The following is a 27,130-nucleotide window of genomic DNA, read 5'->3' as shown; positions in this document are numbered from 1 at the left end:
AAAGTGGTCCTAGAGAAGTGGTGGAACTCACTCCCCCAACCACCCCCCCACCACTTATTTAATAAAGGGACTGCACGCTGCAAAAACAGACCATGGTCTCAAAAATAGCGGGGCGTGGTCACACAATAGTATCCCCATTTCAAATTATGCCACACAGTAGCACAATCTTATTCACATTACACCACATAGCAGTGTCCCTTACTCATGTTGTGACACACAGTAGTGCCACTTTTACAGGATGCCCGCATTATTGCCCATTATACACAATGTCCACAGTGCTAGTGCCCCTAATACACATGATGCCCACAGTAGTAGTGTCCATTAAACATAATGTCTACAGCAGTAGTGCCCTTTATGCAATGCCCACTGTAGTGGTAGTGCCCCTTATGTACAACCACAGTAGTGGTTCCCAGTGTGCAATGCCCCCAGGAGTGGTGCCCCTTATGCAGTGTCCATATGCAATGCCCACATTAGTAATGCCCCCAGTAGTAATGGCCCCAGTAGTAGTGCCCCCAGTGGTTATCCTCCCTGTAGTTGTGCCCCCAGTAGTAATGCTCCCTGTAATAGTGACCCCTGTAGTAGTGCCCCCTGTAGTAATGCCCCCAGTAGTAGTACCCCATTTAGTAATTTCACCTGTAGTAGTGCTCCCTGTAGTAGTGTCCCCAGAGGTAATGCCCCCAGTAGTAATTGCCCCTGTAGTAGTGCCCCCAGTATTAATGCCCCATTGGAAATGCACATACAGTATTAGTAGTTCCCTCAGTAGTAATGCCCCCTGTAGTAGTGCCCCAGTAGTACAGTCCCCAGTGGTAATGCCCCCAGTGGTATTTCCCCCAGTAGTAGTGCCCCCATTAGAAATGTCCCTGTAGAAGTGCCCCCAGTAGTAATGCCCCCTGTAATAGTGCCCGCCGTGGTAATGCCCCCTGGAGTAGTGCCCCTAGTAGTAATGCTCCCAGTAGTAGTGCCCTTTGTAGTAGTGCACCTATTAGGAATGGCCCGAGTGGTAATGCCCCCACTAGTAAAGCCCCCTGTATTAGTGCTCCCAGTAGTAATGCCCCCAGTAGTAGTGCCCCTTACACAAAAAGAAACAGTAACACACAATACTTACCTTAAGCCCGCTCCTGCCTCCACTGCCATCCGTCACGCTCCACGGAACCATGAGAGAGACATCATGACATCTCTCCCATAGTGCACACTGCGGGAGCCGGAAGCCAAGCTCAGGAGTGAACAGGAGCTGCCATGGTGGGGAAGGAGCCGGGAGCCCGCTGGTAACAAAATCTCAGCAGGCGCCCGGCAACTCCCTGTGGTGCTGGAATGACATTGTGGGTTATGCGGGCCGGAGGAGGCAGAAATGGTTCTGTCTCCAAATGGAACTGATAGAACGCAGTTCCACCCTGTTCCGGCTCCCTTTAACCCATATATATATATATATATATATATATATATATATATATATATTATACTGTAGTGTAGAGTTCTGAGATACTGATATATCTAACATGTGTAAGCTCACTTTAACAAACATACTGCATACAAAGCAAAAAGACGAAAGCCTAGTTGCTTTGCAGCATTTGCTTGCAGGTGCTACTATGTCTGAAAAGCAAATAATGGGCCTGATTCAGACCTGCTCATGAGCGCACAGCACTCGCAAGCAGGTCGATGGTGGGCCACATGCTTGGCGTTTGTGGGCGGCCCTACTGACATCACTAGTGATGTCAGTAGTGGACTTCCTGCTCTATTAGAGCAGGAAATCCACTCGGGCTTGCGAGACCTGAGACCCTCTCCTCGCAAGCCCGATGGTCGCGATAATCGTGACCATCACCAGGCCGCATGCACACGCTGTGGGTGGTCACCCACAGCTGTGCGAGCTGCCTGGAGGCCGGTTAAAAAAAAATAAGGACGCCCTGATTCAGAGCGAACGCACTCAAATAGCATGTACCTCTGAATCAGGCCCAATAGCTTGTTTGCACTGCAGTGCACTGGATTGTGGTTGTTGTTGCTAGCTAATGTTTCTGACAAACACACAAACACAGTGAGAAAGATATCGGCACCCTTCCCACCTACACCCCATTTACATACTACTACAACTCTCTATTTCCTCCTAACAGTGTTTTTTTAAGACCATTCAAAGCCTATACCCTCTCCCTACACTTTCCTGTATGAAATGGCACCTAATCACGAGCATGGGATGGGATATGCAATCCAAAACACGTGGGATTGTTATGAGCTGCCACAGCAGCAGTTCTCTCCAGCGGCGGGTCCCGGTCGATGCTAGGAACACTGTATCGACCGGCTGCTATGGCTGATGTTTCCAGGGGTTGCTAGGCAACCAGAACTCTCTGCAGCCACACTTCATGTTGGTCCCAGTTGTAACTAAACAGCCGGGTTGCTTCCTTTTGTTTGTGCAGCTACTCATCTGTAATGTAATTGCTAGGGGTTTGTCTCTGTACTTTATGTGCAGCTACTCAGCTGCAATGCAATTATTGCAAGGGGTCTGTCTTTGTTCCTGGGTTCTGATTGGTTCCAGGTTATGGTAACCTCCCTGCAGGTTATAGATTTTTACTCTGCTGCTGATATTCTGTGGAAAACCTGCCAGCATCTGCTTCTCAGTTTCCAGCTCCTTGTTCCTGCTTTGGATATTCAGCCTGCATCTAGCCTCAGGGCCGCAACTAGGGGTTGGGGTGGGGGGCTCGTGACCCAGGTGCCAGACTTGAGGGGGTGCTGGGGAGAGGCTGCCGGGAGGCTAGGTTGCTGCTCTTGTGGGTTTGGAGCTGCATCCCAGCCTTGAGAGGTACAGAGACACCATCAGTCTGATGTGGAGCTGGTCGCAAGCCAATCAGTGCTCGCGGACCGGCAGGCAATCAGCAGAGGCTGCCGGTCTGTGAGCTCCAATTTGTTTGCAAGCAGCGCCACATTACAATGATGACAGTACTGACAGTTCTCCAGTGTGTGGCAGCCCCATTCCGCACCACCCCAAGCTCACCCACCGCACGGCCCTGGCAGGTAAGAGAAGGGAGATGGGGCCTTACTGTGGCATAATGTGTAAGGAGCCTTACTGTGGCATAATGTGTAAGGAGCCTTACCGTGGCATAATGTGTAAGGTGCCTTACTGTGGTATAATGTAAAGGGGAGGCCTTACTGTGGCATAATGTGTAAGGAGCCTTACTGTGACATAATGTAAAAAGGGCCTTACAGTGGTATAATTTATATGGGGCATTACTGTGGCATAAATGTGTAAGGGGCATTACTGTGGCATATTGTATATGGGGCATTACTGTGGCATAAATGTATAAGGGGCATTGCTGTGGCATAATGTGTTATAAGGGGCATTACTGTGGCAGAATGTGTTGTAAGGGGCATTACTGTCTTGCATAATGTGTTGTAAGGGGCATTACTGTGGCATAATGTGTTATAAGGGTCATTAATGTGTGGCATAATGTGTTATAAGCGTCATTAATGTGTGGCATAATGTGTTATAAGGGGCTTTACTGTGTCACAAAACTATACACCCATTTCGTCCTGTATGTTGTATTTTTTTGGGGGGCGCCAAATTATGGCCTTGCCCCAGGTGACAAAAATCCTAGTTTCGGCCCTGCTAGCCTAGCCCAGACATGTGCCTCTTGTTCCCTTGTGTCTCCTGGTTATTTTTATTTTGTCTGTCCCCTGTTTTCCACTTCAGCCAACTGCTGTGCTCACCTAGTTTTCCACACTGACTCATTGTCCCTGCGTTAAGTATCATAGTACTGGGCAATCATACAGTGACTGTTATAGGTGAAGTCCATTATAGTCTGTCAGGAGCAGTGCAACTACCTAGGCGAGCCTAAAATGGATCCAACATTTCCAGGAAAATTATGTTTTGCCTCGTCCTGAGATCCGAGTTTGGCCGGGAAACCCAAGCAGGGACTCGGATCCACTTGGAAACCCTAAGTTTGGGTGTGTTCGGTTTTCTGAAAAATGCAATAGCTTAACGCTAACTAATACATAACCTTAATTTAACAGTCAGGTGAAAATGTGCATTTTCGCCTGCTTTTGTAGAAATTAAGTGATGATGAATAGGCCCCTTGATAACCTGATTATCTCCTCAAAGACTAAAAACAACTTAGTTTCAAAATGTATGGCAGGTCAGTTAACCACTCTTATGCATACTTACCAATTTTTGATCTGTTCCCCCCCGGAGAATCCTGGGGAGGGTCAGCAGTTGGGCAGTGATGGGGGCAGGACTATCATTAGCAAAATGATGGGATAATCATAGAATCTCGTCATTAAGCCCCGCCCCCAAACGATGTACCGCGGATTCCTGTTAAGTTTCTCCCCATTCTTCCCACTTCCCTAGGAAGTGGTTGGGATACTGGAGAAATGCCTACTTTTCCCGGTGTGCAGGGGGCTACCAGAAAAATTGGGGGCCTCCTGCGACTTGTGGGAGTGTAGGCAAGTATGCACTTATATATATACAGATCTTATGCGCTGACCAGATGCTGCAGGTGTATGGGGTTGTTAGGCCCACTATAAATGCAATGGTAAAATACAATATATTGAACACCTGCGCTGTAGTTACATTAATTCACACATAAAATTATATCAATAACACTGATGGACAATGGAATTAAAAATATATATAATGTTTAATACATAAAGATTAATATATTGCTCTGAATAAGCATGAAAAGTGCTCAAATAGTAGTGAAAGTGCTAAATGCATTTGAATTACACTATAATTGTCCACTTGAATCCGCTCCTAGTGAAAAAGTAATCTGAACTTATGGTAATTAGGACTTGCTCTCGTTCTCAAGGTGAAATGTCATTTTAGCAGCAGAACTTTACCAATGATGGATATACGTGACTTGTGGGAGTGTAGGCAAGTATACACTTATGTAGTAACAGGTACTAGGAATGAGTGTTACTTTACAATACGCTTTGCTCTATTTTTACCAATGCAGTTTCATTCACTGCTTATTAAATCTACTAACTGGTGAGATATGTCTTGTCAGTGTGTTTTTACATCTTAATAAACTTAAACAAGAAATACAGACACTGAGGCAAGAATTGGAAGTAGAGACTAACATTTCCTGGATCCCGGCCAGTTTCAGGTGCCCAAATTCCCCAGGATTTTCAGCACCAAATTAAAGGGATTCTCGCAATCACTGAGACAGCCACTCACATTAACTGTCGGAATCGGTATGATATCCCAACAGTTGGGATGCCGGCTGTCAATAGACTGACAGCGGCATCCTGATGCCTACAATCCCAAAAGGGGAATGGTAAGTGGTGTTCCCTTACCCTTTTCACCCCCTTACCCTCCTTTACTGTACCCTAACACTAACATCCCTATCCCACACCCTAACCCACCCGGTAAGTGCCTAAACCTAACCCTCCCCCCTTAGTGCCTAACCCTAACATCTCCCTGGTGCTGCTTAAACCTAACACCCCCTGTCTGGAGCTTAACCCTAACCTTCCCCCTCCTGCAGCCTAACCCTAACTCCCCCAGGGGTGCCTAATCTAACCCTAACACCCTCTGTCTGGAGCCTAACCCTAACCTTCCCCCTGCTGCGCCTAACCCTACCTTCCCCAGGGGTGTCTAAATCTAACCCTCCCCCCTGTGGCTAACACCTACATGGCCCAGCTATACTTACGATTGGGCTGCCGGCTGGATTCTGGCATCGGCATCTCCAGACATGTGGGGATTCCAGGGCCGGTCTTCTAACGCTGATCGTGATTCTGGTGACAGGTATATTAACCACATCCTCTGTCTGTCTACAGTCTCAGTGACCACATCAGCGAACGGCACAGTTCTGGATACAGCGGCTGCATGTGTTAATCACACGCTGCCCTGCTGCCACTGTCACTCATTGAAGGGGGCGAGAGCGGACTTCAGCCAGTAGGAAAGGAGTGAGTGACATGCTTAGTAGTACTGTATATAAAGCACACCACTTCCTCCTGCTGCATCTTCCTAGCTAGCTTCCTACAGAAAGTGAGGTAGACAGTAGTAGTAGGGAGAGGAGAGAGACTGAGGGGCCTATTCATCATTACCAAAAAATCTCTGGAGATAATTAGGTTTAGAACTTGCATGGAGCTCTACCTAATTAACGGAGGAATTCATCATTCCTCAGCACCATAAGTATCTATTCCAAAAAGCTGTCATTTTTGTAATGACATCTTTTAGGAAAATAGATACTTTTCCCTGCCTGTTCCTACTTTACCACAGCTGGAATCATTGCTGCGCATGCGGTGCTTCTATTCAGAGAACTATCGCATTCGCAGCACTGATTACAGCAGCGCTAATTGACTATATATATATATTTTTTCAAAATACTTATCTATGTTCTCCCCGCTGCTGCATGCTGCTGCTGACGGGAACTGTCTCCCTTCTGTTTCCTGGTGGCACTTGTAAGTGTTTCTTCAGTTGTTAAGCTTACTTATAAGTGCCACTGAGGAACGGAGAGGAGATGCTTCCTATTAGCAGTAACATGCACTGGCAGGGAGAACACTAATGTGCTGTCTGAGCTGGAGGAGGGAGCCGGAAGCAGTGGCAAACGCAGGATTTTAATAGGGGGGTTTCCAATACTTGGTTACAAAACCAATGGCAAAAAACCTAACCACATACAGGCAGCACTCCTCGGGTACTCAATAATCCAAGCTTGTTAATCCATTACTGTTAAACGTTTCAGATGAATTTATTACATATTTTGGCAAAGCCTTGACGAAACATGTAATAATTGCATTAACAAGCTTGGATTATTGAGTGCCCAAGGAGTGCTGCCTGTATCTGATTGTATGATCAAGACTGAGCAGTCTGCACCCTGCCTGTTGAACTTTGTTTGGAGTGCCGTCTACTTAACTATACCGTATTTATGTGGAGCTTTTCAGCTCCTCGAAGAAATAAAAAAGGCGGCACTGCAAACATACACTGTGACATATACACACACACACACCCACTGACATAGACACTGACAAAGCCTAAACACACACACTGACACACACACACACTCACTGCACTGACAAAGCCTACACACACACCCACTGACACAGACACTGACAAAGCCTAAACACACACACTGACACACACACTCACTGCACTGACAAAGCCTACACACACACTGATAAACACTACACACACATACACACTGACACACACTCACTGCACTGACAAGGCCTACACACACTGATAAACACTACACATACACACTGACAAAGCCAACACACACACTGGAACAGAAAAACTGCACTGACAAAGCCTATACACACACATACACTGACAGACACACACATACATACATACATACATACATACATACACACACACACACACTGCACTGACAAAGCCTATACACAGACACACACACACTGACAGACACATACATACAAACACACTGCACTGGCAAAGCCTATACACACACACACACACACACTGACACAGACACATACAAACACACACAGGCTGACAAAGCCTTAACACACACACATACACACACACACAGACTGACAAAGCCTTTACACATATACACACTACACTGACAAAGCCTAGAGTCACACACATACACACTGACAAAGCCGGCACACACTCACTGAAATGCACACTGACACAAACACACCTCTCACTTGACACAAATTCAGTCAGTACAGCGCTGGCATGGCTTATTAAAGATCGGCTCCCCCCACGTCATACATTACACCCACCTGCGGGAGAGAGCGCCGGTCACTGTCAATGGATCCGAATCACAATCTCTCAGCCTCCCACAATGCGGTGCCCCCATGGCAATTGGAAACTGCCCGGGAGGAGCTGCGCGCTACTGCTGCAGCTCCCCCTACAGCCAGCTCAGCCAGGTACAGTTGCCGGCTCACTCAGATCGCTTTACAAAAAATATATATATATTGCTAAGCTGCGCTGCAATGTAGTGGCGGGCAGGGGGGTTTCTAGGTACTCGGAAACCCCCCCTGTGTGCGCGTATGGGAAGGACACAGAGGAGGGAGCCGGAAGAACACAGAGGAGGGAGCTGGAAGGACACAGAGGAGGGAGCCGGAAGCACACAGAGAAGGGAGCCGGAAGCACACAGAGAAGGGAGCCGGAAGGACTCGGAGGAGGAAACCAGAGGGACACAGTGGAGGTAGCCCGAGGTAGCCAAAGGAGAGACCCGAAGTAGGAGCCGGAGGAACCTGGAGGAAGGAGCTGATGGAGGGACTTGGAGGAAGGATGGCAGCTTGTGTACACTATCAATGGCTGTATGCTATCTGAGGATGGCATAGCATAACACCATCAAATTCTGAAAATACATAAAGCAATTTATGGAATTTGACGAATAGCTTAATTTCTACATCCCCATACTAAGGTATGGGGAGTGTGGAAATTAACTCAGATGGACTTATCCAGGAGATATCATTTATATCTCCTGCGTTAAGTGTGTTAATGATTACCAAAAAAACGGTAAATTACAGAAAAAGCTCCCTAAAACTGTTAGTTTAGCGTTGCTGCATAGGCCCCTGAGGGAGAGTCAAAGTGAAGTGGGAGAGTGGGGGTCCAAGGGATAGTTGTATTTGTATTTATTGCTGTTGCAGGCTTGCAGCAGTGCTTTCAATAGAAGGACTCATCGGGACAGGAGTCAGAGCTTGGTAAAAAGAAAAAATCACACTGACATTGCCAGGGAGACTAAGGCAGCCTTTGCATTGCCCAGCTTGCCACAAAAGAATTGCATTAAAATTGTGGTCCACTGTCTGAGTGACAAATTTAAATATATGTATATTGCGGCGAGAGGGGTTGTCTCTCACCTGAATTGCCCATATTTCTGTGGGAAGATGGGAGAGAGAAGAGAAATAGGGGGATATGAGAGAGACATAGAAGAAAGGGTAAGCTGGGAGAGAGAAGAGGAATAGGGGGAGACATAGGAGAGGGGGAGACGGGAGAGATGGAGGGGGAGAGGGGGACGGGAGAGGGGGAGACGGGAGAGGTGGAGAGGGAGACAGATGGGAGAGGGGAAGAGGGAGAGAGGGAAAGGGGGAGACAGAGATGGGAGAGGGGGGGAGAGGAAGGGGGGGAGATGGGAGATGGGGAGACGGGAGAGGGGGAGACAGAGACAGAAGGGGGGGAGACAGAGATGGAAAGGGGGGAGACAGAGATGGAAGGGGGGAGAGGGAGACGGAGAAGGGAGGGGGAGATGGAAGGGGGAGAGGGAGACAGAGATACTAGAGGGGGAGAGTGAGGGGGAGGGGGAGAGGGAGACAGATAGGAGAGGGGTACAGAGATAGGAGAGGGGGAGGGGGAGAGGGAGTCAGAGATAGGAGAGGGGGAGAGGGAGGGGGAGAGGGAGACGGGAGGGATATATATTGGAGAAAGAGGGGAACCTGGGAAAGAGAGAGAAGGAATAGGGGGAGACAGGAGAGACATTGGGCTCGATTCAATTCAACGCAAATTCAATAGCACCGGAAATGAGCTCCCAAAGCTATTTAATCCATTGCGCTACTAAGCCCGACTAAGGATTTCTTCTCGCATCCCTCCTGGGATGCAAGCAAAAATCCAACAAAAGTCCAGGCGCAATGCTGTTTTCTGCCCTTAGCGTCTCAGAAACAACATCGTGCTGGGAAGTTTAGTCAGAGAATGCCCATTCTCGCGACTAAATACCTTTTTTAAGGCGCAAGGCACAGGAGAAGGGCATTCTCCAACCTAACAACACACAGAATTGAATTGAGCCCATAGGAGAAAGAGGGGGAGCTGGGCGAGAGAGGAGGAATAGGGGGAGATGGGAGATAGAGGGTAGGAATATGGGGAGAATTGAGACAGGAGGAATAAGGGCAGGCAGCAGAGTTTAGGAATAGGGGGAGATGAGAAGGGAATAGGGGGAAACGAAAAAAAAAAGAGAGAGAAGAAATCAGGAAAGATAGAAGAGAGAATAAGAGGAGGAGGAATAAGGTGAGATGAGAGAGAGAGACAGAAGGAAATTAATGGTGGAGATGGCAGAGATACCTGAAGTAGTTTTGGTGTGCAGAGGTTTTACCAACTCACCATATGCAGTCCCCCGTGAAGCAGCGTCCTGCTGTACTGTAGCTGATGCCCGGAAACCCGGAAGTGCGGCTCCTCTGAATGGCATGTAATCCTCGTGCGGCCCCAGATTCCTTCCCACTGACCCCAATCTCATGGGGCTTGGTCGCGGCCAGGGCAGTTTCTAGGGTCTGAGGCTCCCAGTGCGAGCAGTGAAAATACGCACCCCCCTCCCAAGAAGCGGTAATATTGCAGAGTGGGCGTGGCCTCATCATGAGGGAGTGTGGTATCACAGTAAGGAAGCATGGTCTCGAAAGAAGACAGAATGTCAGCCGCTGTACACCCCCCAACTGACATAGCACACGCTGCACACCCCCCAACTGACATAGCACATGCTGCCCACCCCACAACTGACATAGCACACGCTGCACACCCCCCAAATGACATAGCACACGCTGCACACCTCCCCAAATGACATAGCACATGCTGTGCGTGCACCCCCCAGCCCCAACATCCTGCTGCAGGCTGCACTGCACCCCGCACAACTGACATTATTTACACATGCTGCTCGCATCCCCCCTTCCCCCGTGGAGGTGTAGTTACCTGATGAAGCTGCAGCGCAGCGCATCTCACTGCTGTGCGCTTGCCTCATGATCCTGCCCAGTCAGTGCCCAGTTCGGAGGGCGGGCGCGGCAGATGGGAGTGGACAATCTGGCCCCAACCACCGTCCAGAGAGAGGACAGACTGACAAGTGCAGCCAGCAGCAGGACGTGGAGGCCAGTCTCAGCCGGCGTCCGGACTCTTCAGTACGGCTGCGCTGGTCGCGGCAAGGCAAGGTACTTGCCTTGCTCAGTAAGAAGATTTCAGGAGCCCAAAATTGTAACACAGTATTCCAGGATTTGGAAAAAATTGGGGACTGGAATCCTTAATTTGGCATTAAAAAGGTCATCTATTTGTTAATAATACACCAAGAGTTGTATGGTGGTATGAAAAGGATGACTCCCAATAAGTGCAGCCCAACGATGGTTTGCAAACCCAACAACACCAATTGCATTGCAGGCAGTGTCCATCCCATGGGTGTCCTCATACCCAAAACTTGGGTATCCAATTCAACCTTCCACCATAACTATCCCACCCAGAATGGTGGATTTGCTGCCTCCGTGAGATTGGTCCTTCCTTGGACTTTCCAAATAATCTTCATGAAGGTGAGTGTACCCACCATGCCAACTTCAAATGGGATGATGAATAGCCTCGCATTCCCACCAAAACAACTACTACTACTGCAAAGAAATAAAGAGGGAGGTGGGGAATTTTCTTCAGGGAAAGAGGCATGTGCCCTGATGTCTTTAAGAAAATAACAAACCATATCCCTAACTCTAGCTATTGGCCAATAAACATAAGAGGTGACCACCACTAGAGCCAGCCTCCAGCATTGTGGTTTAAGCCATCTAAGCGTATGGTAGCCTTCTGCTAATCATATGTGAACAAAGTAAAAATATGGGGAAGCTCCAGTTGCAGGGAGCCTCCCAGCCGAATCATGATCACAATAGCAGTAGTATATATGTATAATTATATATATATATATATATATATATATATATATACATATATATATATATATATATATACATATATATATATATATATATATATATATATATATAATATATATATATATATATATATATATAAATAAAAACAGGAAACTCGGCACTCACCATTGTTAAATCACTCACAATAATAACCCCATTATTTATTTATATATTATAGAGTGATTTAACAATGGTGAGTGCTGAGTTTTCTGTTTTTATTTATGTAAGCAATGTGGTCACAAGCCACTTGCACCCCATGCCTGGGAATGGCGAGTGCAGGACTGCACCCCAAATCTGGGAATGGAGAGTGCAGTGGATATCTGACTTTGTATATTTGGTTAATTTTTAATTAACCTTTTGTGGTCATAGCTTTCTCATGCACCCCTTTGCAAGCTCATTTATAATAACCTGTGTCAGCTGCCTTTTTGGTAGTATGATAGAAGCTATGTTTGGTGACTGCCTTGCATTTAAAAGCCATTAGTTGGCAGGTGAGCTTTAAACCAGTTAACATTTTTTCAGTTTAAACTCTGTGATAGCAGCTACCAGGTTCCCATAAGTATGACAAATAGTGTAGGACCTGCAGAGAAGTGGGGTCCCGTGATGTGGGCTGCAGGCTTAAATGCATTGATCAATCCATGAACTAAAACCCCATTATTTATATATTATTGTGAGTGATTTAACAATGGTGAGTGCTGAGTTTTCTGTTTTATTTATTTAAGCAATGTGGTCACAAGCCACTTGCACCCCATGCCTGGGAGTGGCGAGTGCAGTGGATTTCTGATTTTATATATATATATATATATATATATATATATATATACTGTATATACAGTGCATCCGGAAAGTATTCACAGCGCGTCACTTTTTCCACATTTTGTTGTGTTGTGCCTTATTTCGAAATGGAATAAATAAATTTCTCTCCTCAAAATTCTACACACAATACCACATAATGACAACGTGTAAAAAAATGTTTTTACATCTTTAAAATATTTAATAAAAAAAAAAAAAACTTAAGAAATCACATGTGCATAAGTATTCACAACCTTTGCTATGAAGCTCAAAATTGAGCTCAGGTGCATCCTGTTTCCACTGATCATCCTTGAGATGATCAGCTTAATTGGAGTCCACCTGTGGTAAATTCAGTTGATTGGACATGATTTTGAAAGGCACACACCTGCCTATATAAGGTCCTACACTTGATAGTGCATGTCAGAGCACAAACCAAGCGTGAAGTCCAAGGAATTGTCTGTAGACATCAGAGACAGGATGGTCTCAAGGCACAAATCTGGGGAAGGGTAAAAAAAAATATCTGCTGATTTGAAGGTCCCAATCAGCACAGTGGCCTCCATCATCCATAAATGGAAGAAGTTCAGAACCACCAGGACTCATCCTAGAGTTGGCCGGCCATTGAATCTGAACTATCGGAGCAGAAGGGCCCTAGTCAGGGATGTGGCTAAGAACCCGATAGTCACTCTGTCAGAGCTATAGCATTCCTCTGTGAAGTGAGGAGAACCTTCCAGAAGGACAACCATCTCTGCAGCAATCCACCAATCAGGCCTGTATGGTAGAGTGGCCAGACGGAAACCACTCCTTAGTAAAAAGCACATGGCAGCCCGCCTGGAGTTTGCCAAAATGCACCTGAAGGACTTTCAGACCATAAGAAACAAAATTCTCTGGTCTGATGAGACAAATATTGAACTCTTTGGCGTGAATGCCAGGCGTTATGATTGTAGGAAACCAGGCACCGCTTATCACCAGGCCAATACCATCCCTACAGTGAAGCATGGTGGTGGCACCATCATGCTGTGGGGATGTTTTGTAGCAGCAGGAATTGGAAAACTAGTCAGGATAGAGGGAAAGATGAATGCATCAATGTACAGAGACATCCTGGATGAAAACCTACTCCAGAGCGCTCTTGACCTCAGACTGGAGTGACGGTTCATCTTTCAGCAGGACAACGACCTTAAGCACACAGCCAAGATATCAAAGGAGTGGCTTCAGGACAACTCTGTGAATGTCCTTGAGTGGCCCAGCCAGAGCCCGGACTTGAATCCGATTGAACATCTATGGAGAGATCTGAAAAAATGCTTCCCATCCAACCTAATGGAGCTTGAGAGGTGCTGCAAAGAGGAATGGGCGAAACTGCCCAAAGATAGGTTTGCCAAGCTTGTGGCATCATAGTCAAAAAAATTTGAGGCTGTAATTGCTACCAAAGGTGCATCAACAAAGTATTGAGCAATTGTTAAAGGTGCCTAAACCTAACCCTCCCTCCTTCATGCCTAAACCTAACCCTAACTCCCCCCCATTGGTGCCTAACCCTAACCCTTCCCCCTAGGGGTGCCTAACCCTAACCTCCCTCCCAAAACTTAACCCTAACCATGCTACGCTCCCTAAACCTGACCCTCCCCCCCTGCTAAAGCTAAGGGCGCTCTGGACTTACCTCTCTTGCGCCTGTTGTACATCCCTTGTCAGGGTTCCCATGTCGGTACAGCTGCTGGTCTCATAAGTACATCCCACATATATATAATACTATTTTATTAGAGCTGTAGCCTCAACATGAAGTATAAGGTACTTAACAGGGATGCTGTGAATGCCCAGTACCAGCAACTTCTCCTGTCATATTGTTGTGTGTAGATCTGCACACTCAATCAGTGCACTGAACCAGAGAGGCCAGAGAGCAGGTGCCAGGAAGGAGAGAGAGGCGTCTTGACATTAAGTGGGTGAATGTGTGCATGGAACGCTCAGTTACCGTATGTCTCCTACTAGTTATATTATGTATGTGTATTTATTGTGAGATGTTTAACCTTTTTCTTGACCACTTATGTTAGTTATTTGATACAGAAAGTTAATATTTTAAACTCTCTCCTCTACAATACTACAAAACAGTGATAGGGTGAGATAACTTGCGCCCCTTAACTGCAGCTAAGCACCAACTCAAAAAAGGACAGCAAACCTCATAGACATATAGATACAAAGTAGAGTGGCTCACAAGTGCTGTTAGGATCAGATTTATGTATAGGACCCTTGATTTCCTCTGTGGTGGGCTTACTATATATTTTGACAAATCAGAGAAAGGCAGTGATTCATCAACATACACAGTTCCTTTTTCTCAATAGTATGTCTGTATCTCCAGACTCACCGCAAATAAATAAGATGTGTACACCAAAAAGTATCTTTTTTCTTCTCTATATGTACCAAGTATCACATAGTACTTCCAATGGAAAAGAACTCACCAAATATGTAGCTGCTACATGCACATAAGGGTTTCTTTTTCATCTGAATAAGCTTGTCATCAGTTGTACTCTTAACTCATTCCCAGAGGAACCAAAACTGAGCCGCACTCAAAAGGAAATAGACTCCTTGTAAATCCAAAAAAGTTTTTAATATAAAGAGATATAAAAAATAAAACAATAAAATAACATTCCCCACAAAAAATATGGTTTGTTCTCCTCTACTCCACTAAGGCTGAGAACACATTCCTTTCACCACTCATATCCATAGGAATGGGACATGGAACCGTTCTTAGGATGATTATTCAGCCAATATTGGCTGGAGGATCCCACAGGTTTAAAATCAACTCCTCTAATTTTGGCTGAATAATCATCCTAAGAACGGTTCCATGTCCCATTCCTATGCCCGAGATATGAAGAACAAAGATACCTTTTGGTGTGCACATCTTATCTATTTGCGGTGAGTCTCTCCTCTACAGCCTATGCTGTAGACCGTCTATTGCAAGGGTATTCAACTTACAGACCTCCAGCTGTGTTATGGAACTACACATCCCAATATATCCTGCCACAGCTTTACTATTAGCACATGCTAAAACTGGCATACTTAGATGTACATTCCACACAGCTGGAGGGTCACATGTTGAATACCCTGATCTATTGTGTTAATTATTAATACTTTATTACATACATTCTTCAGTGTATAATGATACCAATGTGTAACTAACTATATGTCCAGGCCAGGTGCTAGATTCTTCTGCTGGTTCCCGATACTCTCAGACTTAAATAAATGCTCAGCAGAGCAGGGGGCTTCGATTATGTAATGGTGCATACATATTTGGAAATTAAAAACACTCAGTTGAAGTTGACTATCCCTATTACTCATCTACCAGCTTACTGTGATTGCTGGCTCTGTATATGTCTGATGTATTCTGTACACTGCACCTTGCATTAGGCAGACAATAGCTTAGTCCTAACTGTGCCCTCTTCATGGTCTGCCCACACTCTAAAATCAAGCATTTGTAAAACTCCCTCTACCAATCCTGCTTTGCCCCTGGTGAACACACAGCAATTAAATGTAAGAGCTCTTTTCTCCTCTGTCTTTTGTACACAAGAGGAATAGCTTAGTCTTAAACAGTTCATTGAATTTGCAATGGTTTGAACTATAATACTGTAATGGGTCAGTTACCTGCTACAGAATCCTTAGTTGCCTCTTTGAAGTGATCAAATAAATGAAGGAATGACTGGTTGTAAAGCTGTGACTAAAAAATGTTATACAGTACTTATTGTTATACAGAACGCTGCTTAAGTACTGATTAATGCTAAATAAATATTAAGACTCTAATAACTGAATCATATAACTACAGAAAAAGCAAGCTTAGCAGATCTAATAACCAGTGACTAAGCTGACATACTGTATTGTATACTATTAAGGGGTCTGTTTATAAAGCTAAGACCCTTTTCCAGCTTATTGCTGGAGAAAGGGCTTATCTCAGCTTCTCACAATTTACCAAGTTGTAAACCACTAGCCGCTGTCCCCATAGACCTCTATGGGGATGACGACCTGGGTCAATTTTGCCCTTAACTAACACCATCTCAAGATGCAGTAAGTAGTGTTGACCACACCCACCAATGAGAACCACCAAAACCAGGGAGGCTCCACTAGAACCTCTCGGTCAAATCACTATGTGAATTTCACTGCAACCTTTTGCTGGCAGCCTTAAGTTTCTAGTAATCAAAAGGATACTTGAGGATTGGGGTGTTTGCTGCCGCTCTTATAGGAGTTCCAGTGGGTACAATGAAGTTGTAGAATGTTATGTATTGCTGCAATATGCGTAATGATTGTTACAACAGGGTCTTGGCAGACTTCTGAGCCCCACTCTGAGCAAGGATCCTAGTACAGGTCACTTCATGAGATATAATTACTATGTACGTACAGAGAGTGGAGATAATTGCTGAATAATATACTGGAGAACATGGCATAAAAACAGTTATAAGCGGGTAAGTTAATCACAAGACAGGCATATTGGTGTGAAACCACATTTAGATTTAATGCATAAGAGATCATTATTAAACACATCGTTATGTAATGCTGCATGTATATTTTGCATAACATTTCCAAGAGCACGGAAGCAGGAGACATGGGTATAACTCTATAGGGCTTTGAAGTAACCACAAATATTATAGTACATACATTTGCCGCACATACTGTATGTATGGAGCACTCACTGAAATACATTATAAAGAGGAGAAATGAACGTTATAACTTGGCCTATCAATCCTACCTTTGCTGATAGCAAACGCACCCGATGACAGTTCAGTGTCATAAGATAATATAAATAGACAGCACTATGTGGATTTTCTGCAGTAATGGATAACAAACTGATTACAAAGAATATTAAGAGATTTTTGAGTCCCTTTGTTTTGTGACATTTAACTACAGGAAATTTCACTGTGATAGTAGCAAGTAGCAGATATGTTATTCATTTGAATTACAATCGTATCTAATAATAACACAGTCATCACGTTACATACATCCATTCACAGAGCCTAGGCAACTAGATTCATCTATTCTCACATACTGTTTCTCTATGAACTTAAGTATTTACGTACAGTACAATGGCTTAAAACAATAGTACTCATAGGGACTGATTCAGAGTAGGGAGTAAAGCACAAAAAAAAAGCCAGTCATTTACCCCAGGACAATCCATGCTGCACTGCAAGGGGTGCAAGGACATTTATTATTCTTACATGCAGGGTAAATACTGGCTGCTTTGTCATCTCACATATGCTGCACAGCTTTATTTTTACACTGCAGTTTAGGAGCCAAATGTAATAGGAGAGGTTAGAAAATGTGAGAGTTTAGCAGTAACTTCTCACACTAATACAATGATCGAGTTGTATTTTCAATACTGGAAACACCTGGATGAGAGTTTAAATCTTGAGAGTTTTGTAAGTCTGAAAACATGCGAGTTTGTATGTTCTGTTACTTTATTACATTGGCTGAGTTTAAAAATGTAACACTTTTCTCTCACATTTTCTAACCTCTCACCCTATTACATTTGGCCCTAGATGTCAGTTTGGACACACCGCTCCCTAATCTAAATCTCTGCACATTGTACATCTGCCCCACCTGCAGTGCAGCATGGTACAGTATGTCCAGATTATAGTTACTTGCTCATTTTTACCATACTCCCAAGTCAGAATGTGTCCCAGTATGATGTTATTTATAGTCAATTCAGATATTTTCAGTTAATATTATTGATCATCATAATATCATGCCATGCAAGGAATCATTTATAGGAAACAAAAACTTGTATTTTGGAATATGTTGCCTATACATTGAACATACATATTGAAAAATTCTGGTTTAATTTACGTATACAGCAGGGCCGGACTGACCATCTGGCACTTCTGGCAAATGCAGATGTGTCCTCATACACCTATCCTTTTTGTGCAAATATGGCGTGAGACCAGTGGCGGGCTGGGCCAGGGGGCAGGGTGCCATGTGCCCCTTGGGCAGCAGCATCATGGGGGCCGCGGGCTATGGGCAGTCTGTGTCACTGTGACACAGACTGCACCACGTGTGTAGCGCTGACCGGACGGAGTTCGGTCAGTGCTACACAAGTGACAAACACACAGCTGCCAGCAGGGGCGTATCTTTGTATTGGCCGGGATGGCACTCACCAGGGGCACCAGCCAGTGGGGGGGCGCCACCCGGCAGTGCCATTCCAGGGCCGTAACTGGTGTGGCCGCCACAACCGCTCATGTCCTGCGGGCGGATCCGGCCGCCACAACCCCCGATCACGGGCACTAGTCTTTTTTACATGTATAAAGGCAGCGGTGTGCCCGGTTCCTCTGCTGCCGGGCACACCGCTACTAATACACTTTTACAATTTCAGTGGCGGCACTGACTGGGCAGCGCTGCGCTGTCTGCCCCATGTGCTCCGCCACCTCCCCGGCTCATTTCCTGTCTCTCCCTTCCATTCCAGCCCCAGAGTGCCCTGCACCACTGAGCAGGACCATGGTGCTCGGCGGCATGACAGTCACAGCACCTCCTACCTCCGGGACTGCCGGGAGCTGGATTGCGAAGTCACGCCCCACACAGGCTACAGAGAGGACCATGCAGGCTGCACTGGAGATAGAAAGGAAGCTGGTAAGACTGTGCGGGGCGGTCTTGAAATTACAGAGGGGGCAGGAGGTAGTGGAGGCAAGATTGACAGAGGGGGGGAAAGAGGCTGGAAATACAGAGGGGGCACAAGGCTGGAAATACAGAGGGGGCAGGAGGATGGAAATAAAGAGGGGGAGAAGACTTGAAAGACAGGTAGCAGAGGAAGGAATGAGTGGGACAGGAAGCTGAAGTGACATGGGGCAGGAGAATGGAATATCACAGTGAGCTGGAGGCAAAATGGAGTAGGAGGATGGGGGGGATTCATGGGGCAGGACGTGATACAGAAAGGAGGAGGCTAGAGATGACACAGAAAGCTAGAAGGGACATGGGGCAGGAGGTTACAGAGCTGGAGGCGAGATTGAGCAAGACGTTGGGGAGACACAGAATGTTGGTGGGGACTTGGAGCAGGAGGTAACACATGGAGCAGGAGGCTGGAGGCAACACGGGGCACAAGACTTGAGAGACACGGGTCATGTAGCTTGAAAGACACATGGATGAATTGGACACGGAGGAGGAGACTGGAGTGACACAGGTAGGAGGCTGGAGAGGACATGAGACACAAGTTTTGTTGACCCTCTGTTGTATGGTAATGACATTGGTTATATTTCTACACAAACAGGCATTTCCGGTAAATGAGATTTCCTACATGAGTAATGAATACCGACAGTCTGCCCAAGGAGGACCAATTTCTTCAGAGGTTCCCCATCGCAGAGAAACCACCATATAGGTAAGGTGTATTTTTATTTACAGCACACTGTTCTGTCTGTCAAAAGTCTGTGCTGCTGATGATCTCCCAGTCAGAAACATCACTGCCGGACAATGAAGAAGGGGTGAGGAGGTGTCGGTTTACTAACTGCTAGCAGGGGGAGGGGGGCGGAGGAGGCGCCTGTCCCTTACTCTGCCAGCGGCTCTCAGACCCCTAGATACACCCCTGGCCACCAGAACCAGCAGCTGTGTGTTTGTTTTGATCAGCATCCAATGAGAGTCTGTCAGACTCTCATTAGCTGAAAACAAGGGGAGATTGGGGAAGGAGAAGGCGACGCAGCACTAAGGCAAATTATTGATCTAGATATTAAGGAAATTTGAATAATGAAGAATGGATGAAGGTGAAAAGAAATCTGTGTTTACCTATGTAGACAGAGGTGCTCCCTGAGAGTAATTAATCTGAACTTCAAAGAAAGGGGGGGGAGAGGGGAAAGAGAACTCTCATACGTGGGGCACACTATGTCAAAAATGAAAACTGGATAAAATTAAAAATTAACTTTTATTCAAAAATAATTAAAATAATTAATATTCAATAGGCAACAGAAAAAACAAATGACATAACATGACAAAAAAATGATAACAATAAATTAGTTAAAAAATCACCTGTGTATAAAGACTGATTTAAATTCCAAGGTGTCTAAATAGCTAAGCTATTAAAGTGCACTGTGCAAACAAAATTTTTTGTGCAAAAAATTCAGACCTTAACATAGAGTGATAGATTTCTTGCCATTGTAACGCTTATAATTTCCGCCTGTCAAGTTCACAATGATGCAAGGCAGCTTTATAACACATTCAACAACCATTTATCACTACCCAAAATAGACAAATGTCCATAAAGTGACTTGTGCAAGTGCAAAATGTGATAGATAATAAATTATTACACCAATAAGAAAAATTAATTAAACACAATAAATAAATGTATCAGCAAATTCATAAATAAGAAAAAATATAGCTAAATATTAAAAAATTACCAATTCGAAGTTCATAATCTGTAATATAATATAACAGATCTATTAATTAATCTCCTATAGTGATGTAAGACCTCAAGCCAATTATAAATGGCGAAAAATATATATTAAGAAATCTGTTTTCAATATGTGTGATAATTTTACAATGGCAAGATATCTATCACTCTATGTTAAGGTCTGAATTTTTTGCACAAAAAAAATGTGTTTGCACAGTGCACTTTAATAGATTTACTATTTAGACACCTTGAAATATAAATCAGTCTTTATACATAGGTAATTTTTGAACTAATTTATTGTTATCATTATTTTGTCATGTCATGTCATTTGTTTTTTCTGTTACCTATTGAATATTAATTATTTTAATTATTTTTGAATAAAAGTTAATTTTTCATTTTATCCAGTTTTCATTTTTGACATAGTGTGCCCCATGTATGAGAGTTCTCTTTACCCTCTCCCCCCCTTTCTTTGAAGTTCAGACTCTTATTAGCTGCTGCTGCGCCCACTGCAAGAGCCGTTCCATCTTCCGGCTCCCGCAGTGGGTAATGGGAGAGGCGTCATGATGTCATGATGTCTCTCCCATAATGCAGAGCAGCCCAGCCAGGGAAGGACAGACGGAGGAGCGGATGGCGATGGTGGGAGCGGAGATTGAGGTAAGTGGGTTTTTTTTTTATTACATGTGTCTACTGGGGGAGGGGTGGGCACTACAAGGGGGAGACCACTACTGGGGGCACTACAAGGGGAGAGACTACTATTACTGGGGGCAATACAAGGGGGGGACTACTACTACTGGGGGCAATACAAGGGGGGGACTACTACTACTGGGGGCAATACAAGGGGAGGACTACTACTACTGGGGACACTACAAGGGGGAACTACTACTACGGGGGGCACTACAAGGGGGGGGACTACTACTACTGGGCACTAAGGGGCACATGAGGCAGGGGTGGGGGGGGCGCCGTAGCACGCATGTTCTTCGGGCATGCTGGCTACACGCTACTCCTCTGCCAGGGCCGCCTGCATGCATTTGCCCCCCAGGCTAAAAGTTGCCAGCCAGCCCCTGCGTGAGACGCAGGGTGCATCTTATACCCTCCCCACGGGTAGCAATTTATGGACTTTCATACTTTTTCCCAAATGTAATGTCTTCTTTACATCGTAGTGACATACAAAGCTTATATGAGGAGATGTAAGAAGAGGTGGTAAGTGCCAAATGCGCTATAACCAGTGAAATTTGACAATCACTGTACATTGAACCTCAGAAAGCAGACACAGCAACAATGAGAAAAATCACTTTTCTCCACATCATCTGCAAACATCTAATAATTTCACTGTATGGTGACAGAAAATGTTATTAAAAGATGCTAAGCGCACTTTTGTGGCTTGTAATTTTTTCACATATCGGTGGAATTACCTGCTGGTATGTGTACTAGCCTGCGGCGACCTAGTGGCATCCCTAGGGATCTCAGGCTGTGCATGAGATCTCGCAATGTTGCGATAACTTGTGCAAGCGCAGTGGGGCCGGCCGGTTGTGCTATAAAGGATTGACAGTAAGATGGTCAAGAATTAATTTGTTGACATGCAATAAATCGACAGGGACAAAAGGTATCAAACATTGGTGTATCGACCATTTGAACCTGTCGACCTTTTAACCCTGTCAACCTTTTGCACTGTTGACCTTTTGTCATGTGACTTTTGCCCCTGTCGACCAATTGTATGTTGACAATTTGGTGTTGACCTATTCATTGTCAATCTTCTAACTGTAGACCTTTCATCCGGATCCCGGGCCACCCAGGAAGTAAGCCACAGCGCATCAGCATAGTGTGGGTCTTGCATAAATCTCCGGAGGGGGAGTTTTCTCTGCCCCACTCCAGTGGACAAGATGTTAATACATCTAGGTGTTATTGCTTTAATAAGAGGCGAAGCAGGAAGAGCTATAATGGCACGATAAGTACAGCTATAGTACATCTGCCCTTTAGTGTACTAGGCACTATGATTAGTGTTTTAGTTGCAAAGGAATTGGTACAAAGTCTCAGATTAAGCACAATGATGCATGGCATGAAGCATTGGCACAGCTCACACAGGGCCAAAAATATGTGAGAAGTGTAAGATGCATCCATACCTCTATGCAAACATATGTGTATGCAGGGCCATAATTAGGGTTAGAAGAGCGGTGCCACAGCCCAAGGCACAAGTCCTAGGTGGTAGCACTGTCGCTGCCTCATGACATCTGTATTGTGCCTGCAGGGTGGCTGGAATAGCACCCAGCAGTCCAGAAAGCCGGCGTTTGAGGCAAAGATGCTCTGGGACTCTGGGTGCTCAACTTCCCTCTAGTAACAGCAGCAAGCCACTGCAGAGCCGCTCGGTGCATCTTAAGGATGCTCTGGGTGTTCAGCTTCTCTCCGTGGTGCTGATGACCACATCCCCTCATTGTCTTCAACATCACATGTTCAGGGGGTGGCGCCAACACAGGGTGCCCTAGTGACCGGCTACGGCCCTGTGCATATGCATTTTTTAGTGCACATGTACAGTAGGGAAATTCATATTTTACGCTAATAAAATTGACATAGGCCCAACTCTGCATGAGGCTCTCTGTGTCTAACTTAAAGTGCAAAACACTTTCCAGTTATTAGATTACTATTATCCAAATAGTCTTTTTCTCACATTTCTGGCTGAATGTGCTATGTATGAGTATCTGTGCACTATCGAGCCTCCAGTGGCCTTAATCTTGCACTATTGCAGGATTTCAGTAATTGTGTCATCCGTGGTTTTCCTGTCCCCTAGCAGTGCACACACCTTGCCTTCATTGGAGCTCATTTAGGAACTGAAAATGCTCAGCCGTGGAGTGCACAAGTTGCTTTTGACCTGCTGTGTGTCTCCTCCTGCAGCAATGTGCCTACATTTTTGCCAAAGCAGAGCCAAACGGCAGCACTTGAAGAGAAGCAGCACAGAGGAGAGAAGTTTGGCGAATGAAGAAGACATTCCTAGCTAAGTATGGTTGTGCACACCATTTATGTAATGACAATGAGATCATTTAGGAAGTGCAGTGTTCTCTTTACCTATACAGTAGGTGCAGATCCAATCAAGCGTTATAACAGAAATTTTTTGTGCATGTGAAAATATAGCAGACTTTTTTGCACCCAAACTTCGCCCCCTGATGTTGTACTCAGTCCAATAGATTTACCTGTTTGCTGGATCTTGTGTGATAGTGAAGAATCCTGGAGACCAGGAGAGTTGGATGTGAAACATACAGTAAAGTATTGCATCCATGTCTGTTTCCCAGTCTTTTATGTCTCCACTATTGATGATTTGCTCCCGACTGTTCTCAAACTACATGTTCCACCATGCACTGAAAGCCATAAGCTGGAAGGGTATGCTGGTGTTTGTTGTACCACAAGCATTAGCATGTCCTTCTAGCCAATGGCTACCTGTACATGCTGAAACATGTAGTTCAACAATAGCAATAGCAAAAAAAAAAAATAACTTTAATTGAATGAAACACTCCACAAATGTTTTTTGACCACTTGTTTATAAAATACTGTAAAATATTCTCTTTGCTTCTTCATTGTAATATAATGGGAAAATCCTCTGTCTTTGTCATCCAATGGGAAATTCTGATTTTTAAATCCACTTTAGTACCATGAACACAGTGCAAGTACAAGTGCAAATGTTTCAAATAAAATGATGTAATAGAATTAGCTATAAATCTGAGTGAAGCAGCAATGTACTGTAACACTCCAGCGTTTTCTGGCCCCCAAAAGATTACAGTTATTTTCTGGAGGTGACTACCGTTATTGGTCCAGGTCACATCAAACAAATATCTATGTGTGTAGCAATGTAAGTCACATCATGGTAGAGGACATGATATAGGGTCTGATTCAGAGTTGTACGTTGTTAGCATCGCTGCTGCATCCATGGGTGCAGAATGGGTCTTGCACATGCGATGTCCCCCCGCCATCGGACTTGTACGCAAACTATCGAGTTTGGGTAAATGTCTGAATTAGGCCCACAGACATATATACATAGACATATTCCAGTGCATTCAGCGGTTCTTACTCTTGGCAAAGAATATACCCTATAGCTGTTACTGACAGCAGCAGATGAAACCTGGCCAGATTTCAGTGCCTTATGTATTCTATGTGGAATAACCCTGTGATTGAAGCATATTTACTTGAAGGTTACATCAGACATAACATTTTCAATGGAATCCAGAGAGGTAGCATCCATAGGTGCAAGGGGTGTGGTTGATAAAGGGCCTGAGTCGCACCCATGAGCAGGCTTCCTCCTGCAACCAGCACTCACCTCATGCCACTTAACAGTGTTCCCTGTGTTATTGTATGTACTCCTGAGTGTCCGGTACAAAGGGAGGCCCTGTGAGACCACATATTCCACTATGTCACCACCGCACAATATATTAATATACAGTATCCTGCTGCCGGCAGTACAACTAAGCAGTACAGTGAGTGTGCATACCCAGTGCACCATGCCATCTAACAAATCCTACAAAAGCTTCTGGCTGCAGCTGGACAATCCAGATAACCCTGTGTTTACCTGTTCCTGTTTCTAACTGGTTAATAAACTTTCACCTGGTTAAGTCATCTCCTGTGTGGACTAACCTCCATTGCACAACGCTGCCAACTACCATCGTAGTGTCTGCCAATACCCTGCCTGCTGGGTGGGGTGGTACGTTGCACCTCCCACCATTCCCCATAAGTGGCTTTCTCTACAGTCACCATGTGCTAGAGAGCAGTGATCCATGCCTGCTGAGACGGACGGTCACATCACACCTTCCAGCATTTCCCACATGTGGCTGTCTCTCCCATCACCGTATGTTGCAGACAGTGTTCCCTGCCAACTGAAGGGAGAGTGAAGTCACACCTCCCACCCAGCATTGTGCGGGCACAGCCCTCTTTGCCATCGTCAATCACTGCCAAAGAGTGTTCCCTGCCTGCCCTGCTGGGAAGGGATATAATGTCACACCTCTCAGCGTTCCCCCAGAACCAGTGAGGCACTGTGGATAGAAGATCTGGGTTTGAGGCCAGATTCAGCAGTATAGAGTACTGATGGACAGACAGCCGGACAACTAGCTGAAGGTGAGCTGTGCTTTCAGTCACTGTCTAATGATACTTAAGGACCTGTGCTTGAATGAAAATATTATTTAAAGAAAAATGAATAAAATGATTGGTGGCAGTAAGCATTGCCCCTGAGCAGCACTAGGCAAGCCCACTCTGGTGGAGCACTGCACAGAGTGTTGGCCCTAGAACCTATCAATATTTTGCTATGGGGCCCACAAAGTTCTAGCTACTGTATGACCCTGCTGGAACCAACATTATTTTACGTAAGACTGCTCCAGGACACTGTGAATCATATCCCAGGTTTTCTCATAAAGATCTGTAATGTAATCATTGTCCTGTTTGTTGCTGGCATCTTGTTTTGTTTGGCTCATTATTTGACATCTGCAGTCAGAGCTGTGCCAAGGGTATCCGGTTCCACAATTCATTTTTCTAGCTTACCTAAACAAATGTAGCTGTTCTACCAAATGAGAGCTAGGATGTGCATTTTATAACCTCATCCATTATAAGTGGAGCGTGCTGCTCACTTACCCAGATATACTGCACTATTATTACATAATATATTGTGTTGTGCTTCTAGTAGCTCATGAAAAGGCTGTAACCTGGTCATAACAATATTTTGAGGGTCAAACTAAAGGATAAGGCACAGGCAGAAAAGTGTTAAGCTCTTTGTTTAATGTCCCTTTACTCTGTATCTATTAAAGTAAGACAGTCCGGGCAGAAGAGAAAAATCCCGTACATTGGCAGTGGAAGGATAATACAAAGTTATGTGTCATTTTTCAATTTAAATAGAAGTTAAACAACAAAATGAAAGGGGCTGATGCAGTGAGAGACGGGGACGGGGAGGCGGCTGCTTCTATTGGTGCTCGCCTATCTGCGACTTTATGCAAATGCTGCTACAAAGTCCTTCCCTGGGGTACATCTGTGTGTCCGACAGTGCAAGGACTGAGCCACCCACAGTCAGCGTCTGTAGCAGATTGAATACTGATTGGTGCGCCTCTAGATGCCACCATTAGTCGCACCATCGATACCTGCAACAGTCCTATGGCAATTAGTTTCTCCATCCTATGTGAGCGGTTGAGTGTCTGTGTAAAGTATGCAACCAATTTCACTGACACACCTGTGACACTCCCATAACATGGCCATAATATGGCCAATCCCCATGCATGCGCAAAGCCACCAGTTGCCACCCTTCACTTTTCCTAGACTACTCAGATACAGTGTGTCTCATTCGTACCTTTGTGCATACACTCTGTAACACATGCACCGTACCAGGGGATTTTCAAGCACTTGCACTACATTGGCATCAGCATTGCATGTGGTTCTGAATCAGGCCAAAAGTGTGTTGAGAACATAGCGTGCATGTCTTTGGGCATC

This window comes from Taudactylus pleione, unplaced genomic scaffold, assembly GCF_031769625.1.
Source record: "Taudactylus pleione unplaced genomic scaffold, aTauple2 ptg000120l, whole genome shotgun sequence".
Classification (NCBI taxonomy): domain Eukaryota; kingdom Metazoa; phylum Chordata; class Amphibia; order Anura; family Myobatrachidae; genus Taudactylus; species Taudactylus pleione.
This window is presented reverse-complemented; position numbering follows the sequence as displayed.